Genomic DNA, 13,891 nt, shown 5'->3' on the forward strand with positions numbered 1-13,891 from the left:
AGGGCAAATTAAATTCCCCTGACACTCACTGAGAACTTTTAAAGCCAAAAGTTGGCCAAGTTGAAAATCCCCCCATTAGTGGCAGGTCAAACTGGAGACAAAACATATATTGACTATTGAACAATAACATGGCTCACATTAGCATATTTTTCTTGTGCGGAGCATATTCACTCATTCACTTGTATTTCATAAGGTTTTGCCAGCAGTGGTACAGCACAACGGGGGTCATTATTCTTTAAAGAAAATTATGATGATGATAACAGCCTACTGATTTTTATTCATAATTTTAATTCTGTGATTATGAATTTGTTTAATTACAATGTTTTACTTGATTTTATCTGCAAATATGTGCGGCTCTAGACGAGCTGCAGCTCATTAATCCTGGTGAGAATTAATTAAGTCCTGAGGCATTAGTCTATAGTTACATAGCGCCACTCAGTGGTAAAAGCCAGCAAACGCACAAACCCAAATGCTGTCACCATGAGACGAGGCGGTAAAAGTAGAATATCGCTGGTCTACCATATATCACGATTTGTGCCTGTGATGGCGTGCGGCCAAATCTAATATCGCTATTCGCTTACTCTGAAGCTCAATAGCTAGGCAGCCTCCCCTTCAGTGTGCGAAGGAACGGGGCCACTGCATTAGGCATGGCTTATAAGCCATCTCTTTTATTTGATCCCAGGCTTCTCCCTGCTCTATAAAACATAGCGGGGAGTGCAGCTCGGGGTCTGTTGGGATACTGGACTATAAAGCAGAGCAGACGAGCAGCAAGCGAGCAGGGCAATGGAACAAGCCCCATGAACTTCAAAAAGGCCTTTGTTTTCCCGCGATGAGGTCAGCTGCAAGCTCACTACCGGAGCTCTTGCGGCTCTTCAGCTTTTACACGGAGCCGGATTATCGTGACCCTGCCAGGAAAACGCTGCAAGGAGGTACACGTCACGGCCCCTGCTCCCAGCCGGGGAAAGCCGCCCAGCTGCCGGACGTCAGAGAGGATCCCGTCTGAGGCTGCACCCATAGAGAGAGCTGGGAGGGGCTAGTCTGTCCATCCCCCAAGAGGGGAGTCAGCAAACACATTCCTTTTTTTCCTTTCTTTCCATCCCCCCTTCTTTAAATGTTTCCTTTCTCATTTTGCTTAAATAAATTACCCTCTTTTCCCATAAGACCTTGCCTCATGTCAGTGTTTTATGGTTCATTCTGTGCAAAAAAGGTAGAACCTGTTACAATATTGAGACAGCTTAGAGTGATCCAAATGTTCCTCATATCAATTAGAAAAAAAAAAAAAAAACTTAAAAATTCAATGAACCAGTATAATCCACTTGCAAAACAATATAAAGAGCTACATTTTTTCCTAAATATTTAAAAGGTTGCATTGGGGTCACCCCAAATTGACATTAATTTCAAACTAATGTTGTTTTTTTCACTATTACGGATTGCACATTTTTTCTCACTCATACACACTTCCATAATTTTTTTTTTCAATTTTTTGCTTTGAGACAATGAGACAATTTGAGACCATTGTTAAAAGTGTTATATAAAAAAATAATAATAATTAGATTGAATTGAATTACATATTTATTTGGCATAATAAAGGACAATTGAATAATTACATTCAATTAAATTCTATTTTTATTTGTATATCGCTTTTAATAATTGGCATTGTTTCAAAGCAGCTTTACACAATTAAAAGAATAATTTAAGTTTGTATCGAATTTGAATGTGTATGAATCAAAATGGTCAGACAGTCCCTGGTGAGCAAGCCGAAGGTGACAGTGGCAAGGAAAAACTGCCTGAGATTGTAGTAGGAAGAAATGTTGAGAGGAACCAGACTCAACAGGAAACCCATCCTCATTTGAGTGAAACAGAGAGCAGGAATTCACCTGCATTCATACAGTGTGTTAGTTGGCAGGCAGTTCAGCATAACAGTTGATGTTAATTAATGTTAATATGGAGTCCAGTTAGTTATTGAAAACTCAGGTAGACTTGTATAAAGTTCCAGTCCTGAATTATCAAACTGTCAAGTCTTAAAAGAAACAGCTGCCAACACCAATCAAGGCCAGAACCATCTTCTAGGTAGAGAGAGTCATCCCCAGACACCAGACGCATCCCAAAGAGACACACGGGGCATCCATGTGACGAGATCTCCAACCAGAAGCGGTGCACCAGGATGGGTCAGACAGGTCCGGAGGGCAGAGGGAGTCTGGATCACTGGCAGCTCAGGAACTACATGTGTAGCTTGACAGAGAGAAGCAAGGTGAGCGGGGGGAGAGAGAGAAGAGAAAGAGCGGGAGAGAGAGCAGAAGAGGAGAGATAACAGTTAGGTCTGGTCACAGTCACATGATGTATGATGTAAATGTACTGTACATTTACTGTAGAGTGCAAGCAGAGACTTAAGCAGGACTAACTATGACAGCATAACTAAAAGGGAGAGCCAGAAGGAAACCGACATGAGGGCTCCCTGAGATGTAAAGCAACCAATTATCTCACCGTCAACAAACCTGAGTGATCAATGGGAGTCGGGACGACAGCATCTAAACATACCAGTTCACCATAATACTCTACGTCCATGAGTCCCCCAGATCTGCTCCTTTACCAATATTTATTTATAAAATGATTGCTTAAATAAATAGGTTTTTAGCCTGGACTTAAAAACTGAGACTGTGTCTGAGTCCCGAACACTATTTGGAAGACTATTACTTTGCGGCTTTGTAAGAAAAAGCTCTGCCCCCAGCTGTAGTTTTCATAATACGTGGTACTGATAAGCAGCCTGCATCCTTTGATCGAAGTAGGTGTGGCGGATCGTAGGACACTAGCAGTTCACTCACATACTGCGGTGCAAGACCATTTACTGTAATGCTTTATATGTCAAACGTAGTATTTTAAAATTAATGCAAAATTTCACAGAGAGCAAATTAAGTAAAGATAAGATAGGTGTGATGTGCTCGTATCTTCTGGTTCTAGTGAGGACTCTCGCTGCTGTATTCTGGCTTAGCCAAAGCTTGTTTAATGACCTGGTTGAACAACCAGACAGAAGGGCATTACAATAGTCCAACCTAAAGGTGATAAAAGCATGAACTAGTTTTTCTAGCAACAATATATTTCTTATCTTGGCAATCTTTCTGAGGTGAAAGAATGCTATCCTGGTAATATTATGTACATGATCTTCAAATGAAAGGCTGGAATCTATAATCACATCGAGGTCTTTTACTGTTGCACTTGATGGAACAAAAAGGCCATCTAAAGTTACAAGGTGATCTAGAATCTTACTTTTAGCTGTATGTGGTCCTATAACTAGAACTTCTGTCTTATCTGGATTAAGCAGAAAGAAGTTGATTAGCATCCAATTTCTTATGTCCTGCATACATTGCTCAACTTTAGTAAGCTGGTTTATCTCATCAGGTTTTGCTGAGACATGTAACTATCCATCATCAGCATAACAATGTAAACTAATACCATGCTTATGGATTATGTTGCCCAGAGGAAGCAGTGCGCCTAAAACTGAACCCTGTGGAACACCAAACTCCACATGCAGAATAATCACAGTTTAATACTACATATTGATACCGATAGGTCAAAAAGGATCTGAGCCAGGAGAGGGCTATACCCTTAATTCCTGTTACATGTTCTAACCGGTGAAGAAGAATACTATGATCAATGGTGTCAAAAGCTGCACTGAGGTCGAGTAATACAAGCATAGTTACACAACCCTGATCCGAGGCCAATAGGATGTCATTTACTACTTTAACGAGTGCTGTCTCTGTGCTGTGATGAGGCCTAAATTCTGACTGATACAATTAATGTATGCCTTTTCTATGTAGATATGAGCATAGCTGCTCTGCTACTATCTTTTCCAGAATCTTAGAGATAAAGGGGAGATTTGATATTGGCCTGTAACTGGACAGCTGACAGGGGTCGAGGTCAGGTTTCTTAATAATCGGTTTAATAATTGCTCATTTAAAAGATTTTGGAACCTAACCAATGCTGAGTGAAAAATTAATTATTCTTAACAGGGGTTCTGTTATTGCTGGTACTATCTGTTTAAGAAAATGTGTTGGTACAGGATCTAATCTACAGGTTGATAAAGTTGCGGAAAAGATGAGTGAAATTAGTTCATTCTCTTCAAGGTAAGTAAAATATTCTAGGTTTCAATCTGACATGGCTAGTTTAACATCTGCATAAATTACATTGTTTGGTTTTAAAACCTCAATTTTATGTTTAATATTTACAATTTTATTATTTAAAAAGTTCATGAAGTCGTCACTATTACACAATGTTGTTGTTGAGATTTTTGCAGTGGTATTATTTCTGGTTAATTTGGCTACGGTAATAAATAAAAATCTAGGATTATTTTTTTATTATTTTCTATACGAGTGGAGAGATAGGATTAAACTTACATTCACATCAACTACAACACAGAGTTTTATCAGTAATCTCCCAGAGTTACCAACCTTGATTAGATCACCGTCTGACCCCACAGAACCCCACAGATCAGGCGACTGAATATTTAGAGTCAACATTTCGTTACACCTTAGATAATGTAGCTCGAGTTAAAAAAAATATATATATATCAGAGATACGAAACTTGCTCCCTGGTATAATGATCATACACGCTCGTTAAAACAGACCGCTCAAAAATTAGAACGTAAATGGTGTCAAACTAAATTGTTAGTATTTCAAATAGCATGGAAGGAGAGCATCCTGAACTATAGAAAAGCTCTTGGTGTAGCTGGATCAACCGGTAGCGAGGCGCTGTGCGTACGTTATTACTATGACACACTTAAATTGAGACAAGATACTCATCTGATATAACTTTAGACAATGAAATTGTAAATAAATTTCTTATACTTAATCCGAAGAATATTATTAAATCTAAAGTGTGACCTGCTTTATGTGTGCGTCCTACTACACACTGATTTACTCCTACTGAGTCCAGTATGGACATAAAGGCTCTACGCAGAGGGTCTTCTGGATTTTCAAAATGTATATTAAAATCCCCAGTAATTAACGCCTTGTCTACAGAAATGACTAGGTTTGAAAGGAGATCTGCAAATTCACTAAGAAATTCAGAGTACGGCCCCTTCCAATTAGTGGAATCGACTGAGTGGAAGCTGACGTCATATTTGTAGCTACACGTTATGTCACTATAGATAGTTAAATTATCATTGTGAATAATTGTGACGCCTCCTCCTCTACTAGTTAACCGAGGCTGGTGTATGTAGCTGTATCCAGGGGGACTAGCTTCATTTAGAGCTACATACTTGTTCTGTTTAATCCAGGTTTCTGTTAAACAGAGTATATCAAATTTCTGATCCGTGATAATTTCATTAACAATAACTGCTTTAGATGTGAGAGATCTAATATTTAACAGTCCTAGCTTCAGATCAGAGCTGCCGGCTGCACATTCAGTGTGATCCGAGTTTGTGGTATCTATGTTAATTAAATTACTAAAATAGACTTTATGAGTGTACATTTTTGCTTAGCTCGAACAGAAACAGTCTCAATACAGTAAACCCTAAATGACGACTCTATGCAGCTAGCAGACGGTTGGTTTAGCCTGTCTGTTTGCTCCCTGGCCTGGGCTCTGGATTGTTACCGATTAACTAGGCCTCTTCTGAGACTATGAGCTATACTACAAGAAATGAGAGCAGCACCTTCCCGAGTGGGATGGACACCGTCCCGTCCTAACTGGCCAGCTTTGCCCATAAAGGTCTTTTAATTATCTATGAAGCCCACGTTGTTTTCGGAGCACCACCTGAACATCCAGCGGTTCAGCGACCATAACCTGCTGTAAGCTATGTCGCCACGTCTTATTGGGATGGGACCAGAGCATACTACTTAATCGGACATCGCCTTTGCTAATTTAAACACCTCTGTATAGTTATTCTTGCTAACCTCTGACTGACAAAGGCGTGTATCATTTGCACCAGCATGTACCACTATCTTAGAAAACCTATGCTGTCCTAGAGCTCTAAGATCACCTGCTATGTCTGGTGCTCTGGCTCTTAGGATACACCTAACCACTGCTGCTGGCGCCCCTAAAGGCCTGGCTAATTTCACTTGTCTCAGTATAGAGTCTCCTATAACCAGAGCTCTTTCAGGTTTCTCAGCGGGTGCATCACTGAGGAGAGCAAACCTGTTGGACACGTGAAGCGCAGAAGAGGTGTGCTCCGGTGGGCTAGCCTTAGCGTTAGATTTGGCTGAACAAGTATGCCACCGAGTCGTCATCTACTCGCCCCGCTGTGAGGGCTCTAATGCCGGAGTCGGGGGCTGGTTATCTCCACCTGTGGCACCCAGACTGTCCGCTACAGGAATAATGCTGCTCTCACACTCTCTAATCCTCTCTAAAGTCTGGATGCGCTCCTCTAACGCTAATATCCTCTCCGTCAAATTGCTCACTAACACACACCTATCACAAGAAAAATTATCACTAATGACGGAGAAAGAATGTCTAAACATCCTGCACTCCACACACTGGACAAGCTGAATATTATTCATCATATCTTACCTGAGTCAGAGTTTTGGTGTTTTACGCAGAATTCCGTTTGTTGTTCTTAGAAGAAGAAACTCGTGTATTCTCCAAAAAGGGCAAAAAACAAGAAAAAAGGCGAAGCCAAATAGTATGAAGATGTAAAAACTAGTTGCTATTAATATTATTATCGTATAAACGAAAAAGCTATATAATTTAAACGCTGATACAAACGCAAATCTTTTGTGGCAACAATACGAAAACAAGAAGTTGCCTGTTACCTGTACAAGAATTACATGAATGTAAAGTTTCATTAAATTAATTGTATGTATTGTAGATAAATAAATAAAGATTCAAACAAGCACTTTTTGTTACACAGTTTTCATTTTATAACCAGTGTTGGAAAACGTTCCTTTTAAAAGTAACTTATAACAGTACTTTTTAATAAAAGTAACTAGTTAGAGTACTTTTTCTTATGCATGTTTAGTCAAGACCTTTATAATTATTCTACAGTCATCACTCAGTCTCTCTAATCTGTTAAGTACTAATACCCCTATCTCACCCAAGCGCGTCGGTCTTCACATAGTCAAACCGCATAGGTGAGATAGGCGTATAACTGCAGCATAACATAGAGGGGCGGGTTATTGGGGGCGAGGCTTGTAGGATGCCTTTTTAACACACACACACAAACACACACACACTAACGGATTGGGAATGACCATTGTCTGACTCACAGATTGCATAAATTGTATAAGTGATTACATTTAAAAAAAAAAAAAAAACTAAATAACTGGGTACTTAAATGGTGGACCTAACACGTTAGATTACTTGTTACATTAAAAAAGTAATCAAAGTACTCTAACGAGTTACTTTGTAACGTGTTACTCACAACACTGTTCATAACACACACACACACACACACAGCTAGATTAAACAGGACACACAGCTGTGACAATTTTAGAAGCCTGAGAGTAGGGACGAGTTGACTGGTGCCACTTCTGTTTTTTAATTTAGTAAAGTGGAGGAGGTGTAAATGTGAATGTGTGAGAGAGTTGCCCGACTCCAACAATGATTGTAAACATGAGGATTAAATTCAAATCCACCAATACTAACTGTGTTGCTACAAGTTGAAATGAAAATAATTTTATTCATTTGTTGATTAAAGAACAATTACAGCACAGTGGAGTCTCTGCAGACAAATGATGTGCAGTGGAGAAATAGTGGGTGGGGCAGGTTGTCTGGTTAATAAATGAGTGAATTGTGTGACAGACACAAGTACAGGTTATCTACACTCAACAAAAATATAAACGCAACACTTTTGTTTCTGCTCCGATTTTTCATGAGATGGACTTAAAGATCTAAAATTAATTCCAGATACACAATATTACCATTTCTCTCAAACATTGTTCACAAATCAGTCTAAATGTGTGATAGTGAGCACTTCTGCCTTGTTGAGATAATCCATCCCACCTCACAGGTGTGCCACATCAAGATGCTGATCTGACAACATGAGTAGTGCACAGGTGTACCTTATACTGCCCACAATAAAAGGCCACCCTGGAATGTGCAGTTTTTTGCTTTATTGGGGCTTTGGGGACTCAGAACCGGTCAGTATCTGGTGTGACCACCATTTGCCTCATGCAGTGGTCTTTTTATGAAGTTCTTACTCAGGAAAACAATATCCAATGAGGTAAAACAAGGTTAAGTTCAGGAAACAGAGTTCAACAGATTAACAAACTATCCAAACAGCTCTATGACAAATTTTAAAAACAAAGGAAATCACAATACCAAAAAATAATCCTTTGTCTTTACTTGATTTTAATGTGTACATCGGTCCCACATCATCAAAATGTGGCCAAATTACACAATTGTTGCTTACTAAACCAAAGTATTTCATTCATGTTAAACTTGTGTGAAAGAATCATGTTGACTTAACATAATCTTTATTATTTACTTTAATAGCAATTGATTGTACAATTGTAATGTAATTGAATTATGTCTATGATACTCCATTATCATTGACAAGTCTTACAATTTCTTAGTGCTTACATTATTCAAATGTTTAATGTATTTTTTATTTAAAAAAAAATAATTTATTGGGTTCATTTAACTTATTTATTACAGCTGCAAAATAAATCAATAGGTTCTAAATTAAGTTGATCCAATTTCGAAATTTACATTTTAAGCCCTGATCAACAGAATTCTGTGAAGGAAGGAAGCATAAGACAAACGGAATAAAAATTAGATTTTTATTTTATATTAAATAAAAACCCTGTTTTACACCAGCAGCAACTTACAAATGAGGTCTCAATTTAAAAAGATGTACAAACCATAAAACACCACAAATAAGTATTAATCATAGAAAAAAATAATCACCAACAGAAACATTTTGTACATTATAACTGTACGTTATGACTTTTAAATATGACCGTTAGAGACGGTTGGTCAGGAAACTCCTGAAGTCAGATGCAGACAGGACACTTTCACTCACAAACTGCTGTGAAAAAATACAGAGATAGACTTAATTTAGCAAATAAATTAAGTCTATCTCTGTAATTTAGATTAAAATTCATGATACTTAATTTAGCAAATAACCAATGTTTATACTTCGTTCCTCTCGCTTCACAACTCATGAGAACAGAACGAAACCAGAACCGAACCGCAGATTAAGCACGCGCATATAACCGTCGGTATTTTAAGTGTAATTAAAAATACAAGAAATAGCTTTAACCAAAATAACGTGACTAAACATCGCTAAACAGCAGGTGACATTTATGTTCAATATTTAGTTTCTATTTAGAAAAACAAGAATTAATTTCTGCTTTCCTTTTCCACACGCCCGCCAATTGTTTGTCTTCTAAACAAACTGTGTTCTCTTCTCGTGATGTCTTCTCGCGATATTTCCGGTTTTGCTATAGATACTGACAAGATCTCTTTGGTTTATCTCAACATGATTGATCTAATACATGTTAAGTTGTTAAATTTCATGCAAATACAACATAATTTATTCATGTTCATTTTGGAAACATAAAATTATTATGTACAAAACACATATTACATTTTAGTACATGTAACAGGTAGCCAACTTCCTTTTTTTCAATGCAAATCCTGCACTGAAGGGTATTTTAAGGTGTCTATTTTTTTCTCTCCTTGCTTACTGAAAACTGAAACTAATGGGCTTATATGGCCACTAAACATGACATAGCTGGTACTAGATTATGGCTGAAAGCCTTGGACTTTCTTTTCTTCATTAAAGGAGGCAAGAAAGTCAGTTTGGGTTTCAGGAGATAATCAGTAAAGTGGTGGGCTAGAAATGATGTGCAGTGAATGCCCTAGTGGAGAAGAGTGTTCTTTATCACTGAGCAGCTTGCCAAGGGTCTGCGGTGCCGTGGGTCTACTAGAGAGCTTGAAAGTGCCACCTGGCCATCTCAACACGGCTTTGGTCTCAACACTGTCAGTTCTGGTCAGCCAGTGAAGCACCAGGAATGCAACAGTCATAAAAAAACAAACATTTTTTTTAATCCCATCCTCATTTTTGTGTGTCTGTGGGCCTTCCTGAGTCAATCTCTTACAAAAGGCACAATCCTTTGAATGGACTGGTTTGAAAATTCACAGACCATTACTGCACAGTTCGTCATGTAGATTTAGAATTTTATATACACTGTGTGTGAGGGTGGATTTCATTAGGTGTGTAGCTGTGTAGACTTTTATCTTCCCTGGAGGGAAAAGCTTTTCAGGCAGCCGGTCTGGTTGGTGCTCCATTGCACACCATGGCAGTTTTGCAGGCCTACCAGGCTGACCTGCTGAGAGACTTGAGTACTGGCGGGGCTCTTCAAGATAGGGCGTTCTGGAATTATGCCGGGCCACAGACTTGTGGCTAAATCTCAGCGGCATCAAGCATAGGATTGTGCATTCCTCCTTGATGCCCCTATCTCGCCTTCCAGCCTGTTTGGGGATGTCGTTAATTCGTTCGAAACTAGGTTCATGAGGCGAAGTTATATAAACAAGCCTTCGGAAATTCCTTCCACGCCGTGCTCAAGAGTCGGGACTGTCGGCCACCCAGTCTCGACCAGGTCTGACTCTTGCAAGGCGTAAAACACACAAGGAGAGTGTTTTTGAGCCAGGCACTCCCTCGTAAAGATTGGGGTGCGTCGCGCCGTGCTTCGCAATCCGCCTCAAAAGAGTTCAGACTGGCATATTTTCTTCTTTACAAAGAAGCCGTGAGGTTCATGTGCCCAGGGCCATGGGGTGGCCCCCTCAATGGGAAGAGGCACGCAGAATTCCTTTCGTGAATAAAGTGTTTTCTCTGGCACCCCAAGAGGTCTGTGTTTTTGCTCCGCCACCACTTGTGTTTCGGGCAACACCAGTCTCCAATAAAGTGTTAGCTCTTCGGTTTTTCCTGCCATGTCTCAGGATGCCGAACATCTAACATCTACTTCCCCGTTTAACCAAGCCGCCAAGCCTTTTGCCCCTCTTAGAGAAACTGGCAGAGTGGATGCTACTGCCAAGCACATCTCCTTGGGTACTAAGCACTGTAGAGAGAAACTACAGGATGCAGTTCTTACATCACCCTCTGTGTTTCATAGGCGTGGTCTCCAATTCTACAGAAATTGCTGGGGAATGGGGCCATGGAACATGTTCCCCTACCAGACAGTGAGTCAGGCTACTACAGTCGGTATTTCTTGGTTCCCAAGAGGAACAGGGGGCTATGTCCAATTTTTTTATTTTTGCGGGCTGTTCCGATATCTAAAATAAATAAATACAGCATCAGAATGTTGACTGTCAAAGTGATTGCTCTCCTACCAAGCGATTGATTTAGGACAACCGATTGAAGGATGCTTACTTCATATAGAAATATTGCCACAACACAGGAGGTTCCTAAGGTTGCTTTCGGGGGCGAAGCTTACCAGTATTGGGTCCTTCCATTTGGTCTAGCTCTCTCACCCGCACATATACAAAATGCATGGATGTAGTTCTGGCTCTAACGACTCCAGGGCATCCGTATTTAAATTACATAGACGACTGTCTGGCCCAGTCTCAGTAGCTGGCGCTTTGACATCAGCATGTCGTCCTAGCTCATCTTTGTTTCTTAGGATTAAGACCCAACGCCACGTTCAGAGGACAACGTTCCTGTTCAGAGGACAACATATTGGGTGTCACATGGAATTCAATCGTAAGCGGGCACAGCTGTCTCCCGCTCGTGTCGAATCCATTCTCAACACCCTTAAGGAAATCAAGCTAGACCAGAAAGTGACCATCACTTTCAGAGATCTTAGCTCTTAAGGCAGCTGCATTCACATTGACACCTTTGGGCCTTCTGCATATGAGAGCATTTCAGTTGAGACTAAGAACCAAGGGATTTTACTTTAGGGCCAATCCCCAAAAAAGGTTATGCACCAGGTGCTTCGTACCCTTTCTATGTGGTTCAAGACCCTGGTTTCTGACTGAACTCTAAGTTCGTCGTGTCATCGCAGATGCTAACGACAGACGCTTCCCTCATGGGCTGGGGTGCGGTCTTAGATGATCGTCATCTAAGAGGCCATATTCTCGCGCGGCACATTAATTGCCTTAGAAATGATGGCTATTTTTAGCCCTAAAGCACTTCTGTTAGCAGTTGAGAGGCTATCATGTCCTAGTGCGGGTGGACAAAACTATGGCAGTCTCATATATTAATTGCCAAGGAGGACTGTGCTTGCGGCGCTAAATAGCTAGCGCACCAGGTTCCTGGCTCTCAGGGCGATTTACATTCCAGGGCATATAAATGTGGAAGCAATTGTACTGTCCAGTCAATTTCTGACTAGAAGTAGTCAGTCAATCTGGGAGAGATTTCAGGTAGAAGAGGTGGACCTCTTTGCCTCGCAAAATCAGCAAATGTCCCCTTTATTACTCTCTGACTCTTCCAGCTACCCCAGGTCTGGACGCCTTGGCCCGTACATGGCCCTGGTTATGCCTTTATGCGCTTTTCCTGATAGCTCTGCTCCCGGGAGTCTTGGCGAGGGTCCATCAACAGCGTTTGCGCCTCTTAATGATAGCACCTTGTTGGCTGACCAGAGTGTGGTTCTTAGATCTAGTATTCCTCTTCAACAGCTCACCATGGGTGATTCCAATAAGGTGGGATCTTTTGTCTCAAGCGCAGGGGACGATATTTTATCCCCGGTCCGAGCTTTGGTACCTTCACGTTCTGTCCCTGAACGGGACCAATTGAGTCAAGCTGGTCTTCCAGCCAGCGTAATTAAGACTATTCTAAGTGCTAGGGCTCCCTTCCCTAGAAGAGCTTATGCCCTTAAATGGAATGTATTTGAAAGTCGGTGCATGACAAAGCAAGTAAACCCAGTCCACTAAGGCTTGTGCCCTAGTACCCTCAGGACGTACATAACTGCTATTTCAGCCTGCCACGTCCTGATTGTTGGGGTTACTGTGACACGGTCTCTTTTGTGGGTTTTATCTATCGTGCTCGAAGAGCCAATTGACATCCTTTTTTTTTTTTAACCACTAGAGTCATCGCCTCCGGTTTTTGACCTTTAAGATGGTTTTCTAAGGGCCATTACCTCTCTAAGAGGATTGAAGATCTGTCAGTCTCCCCATCCTGCCTAGACTTTGCCCCTGGGCTAGTCAGGGCCATTTTGCATCCTTACTGAACTATCTTCCATAAGTTCCATTCTCAACATGCACCCTATTTTTTTTTAAGCCTTCTGTTTTCCGCCTTTTACAGCTTCGGAGCAGGAGAGACTTACTGTGTCCAGTACATGCTTTTCAGATTTACTACCACCGCATCAGCCAGTGGCGTAAGTCAGAGAAGCTTTTACATGTTTTAGGGCCGCAACCGGGGTGCGGCCGCCACTACACTGGGTGAGAGATGCTATTGCCCTCTCTATGAGGTGCTTGGGTTCACTTCACCTCTAGGAATCAGGGCTTATTCAACCAGGGGGCAGGAGGTATTTCCCTGCAGCAAGTGTGTGATGCGGCGGGGTGGTCTTCTCGGCACACATTTGTTAGATTTTATAATCTGGATGTTCATGCCACTCCGGGCTCACGGGTCCTCGAGTCAGCTTCCCAGATATAGTTCTGAGACCTTCTCGGTCTTGTGCGCACATGCTACACAACTTTGAGGTCCAGACACTTGCAGTGCGGCGGCGCTGGTATTCTCGTTCCCATAGCGTTTTCACGCAGCATCGAGTGTAGCCTTTAAAAGGGAACGTCTCGGGTTACTTTGCTGTAACCCTGTTCCCTGAAAAGGCGGAAACGAGATGCTGCGTCCCAATGCCGCACTGCCTACGTGACCGGACGTCCATTCAGACAAATCAATCTGAGGAATGTTTCCGGTTCACTCCTATTTATAAACTCATCAGATGACGTCACCCGACCAAGGTTATATAAGCCAAAATTGGGCATGTTTGATACACACATGCTTCACAACCGGCAACATGA

The sequence above is a fragment of the Clarias gariepinus genome, chromosome 1, assembly GCF_024256425.1.
Source record: "Clarias gariepinus isolate MV-2021 ecotype Netherlands chromosome 1, CGAR_prim_01v2, whole genome shotgun sequence".
NCBI classification, from domain to species: Eukaryota; Metazoa; Chordata; class Actinopteri; order Siluriformes; family Clariidae; genus Clarias; species Clarias gariepinus.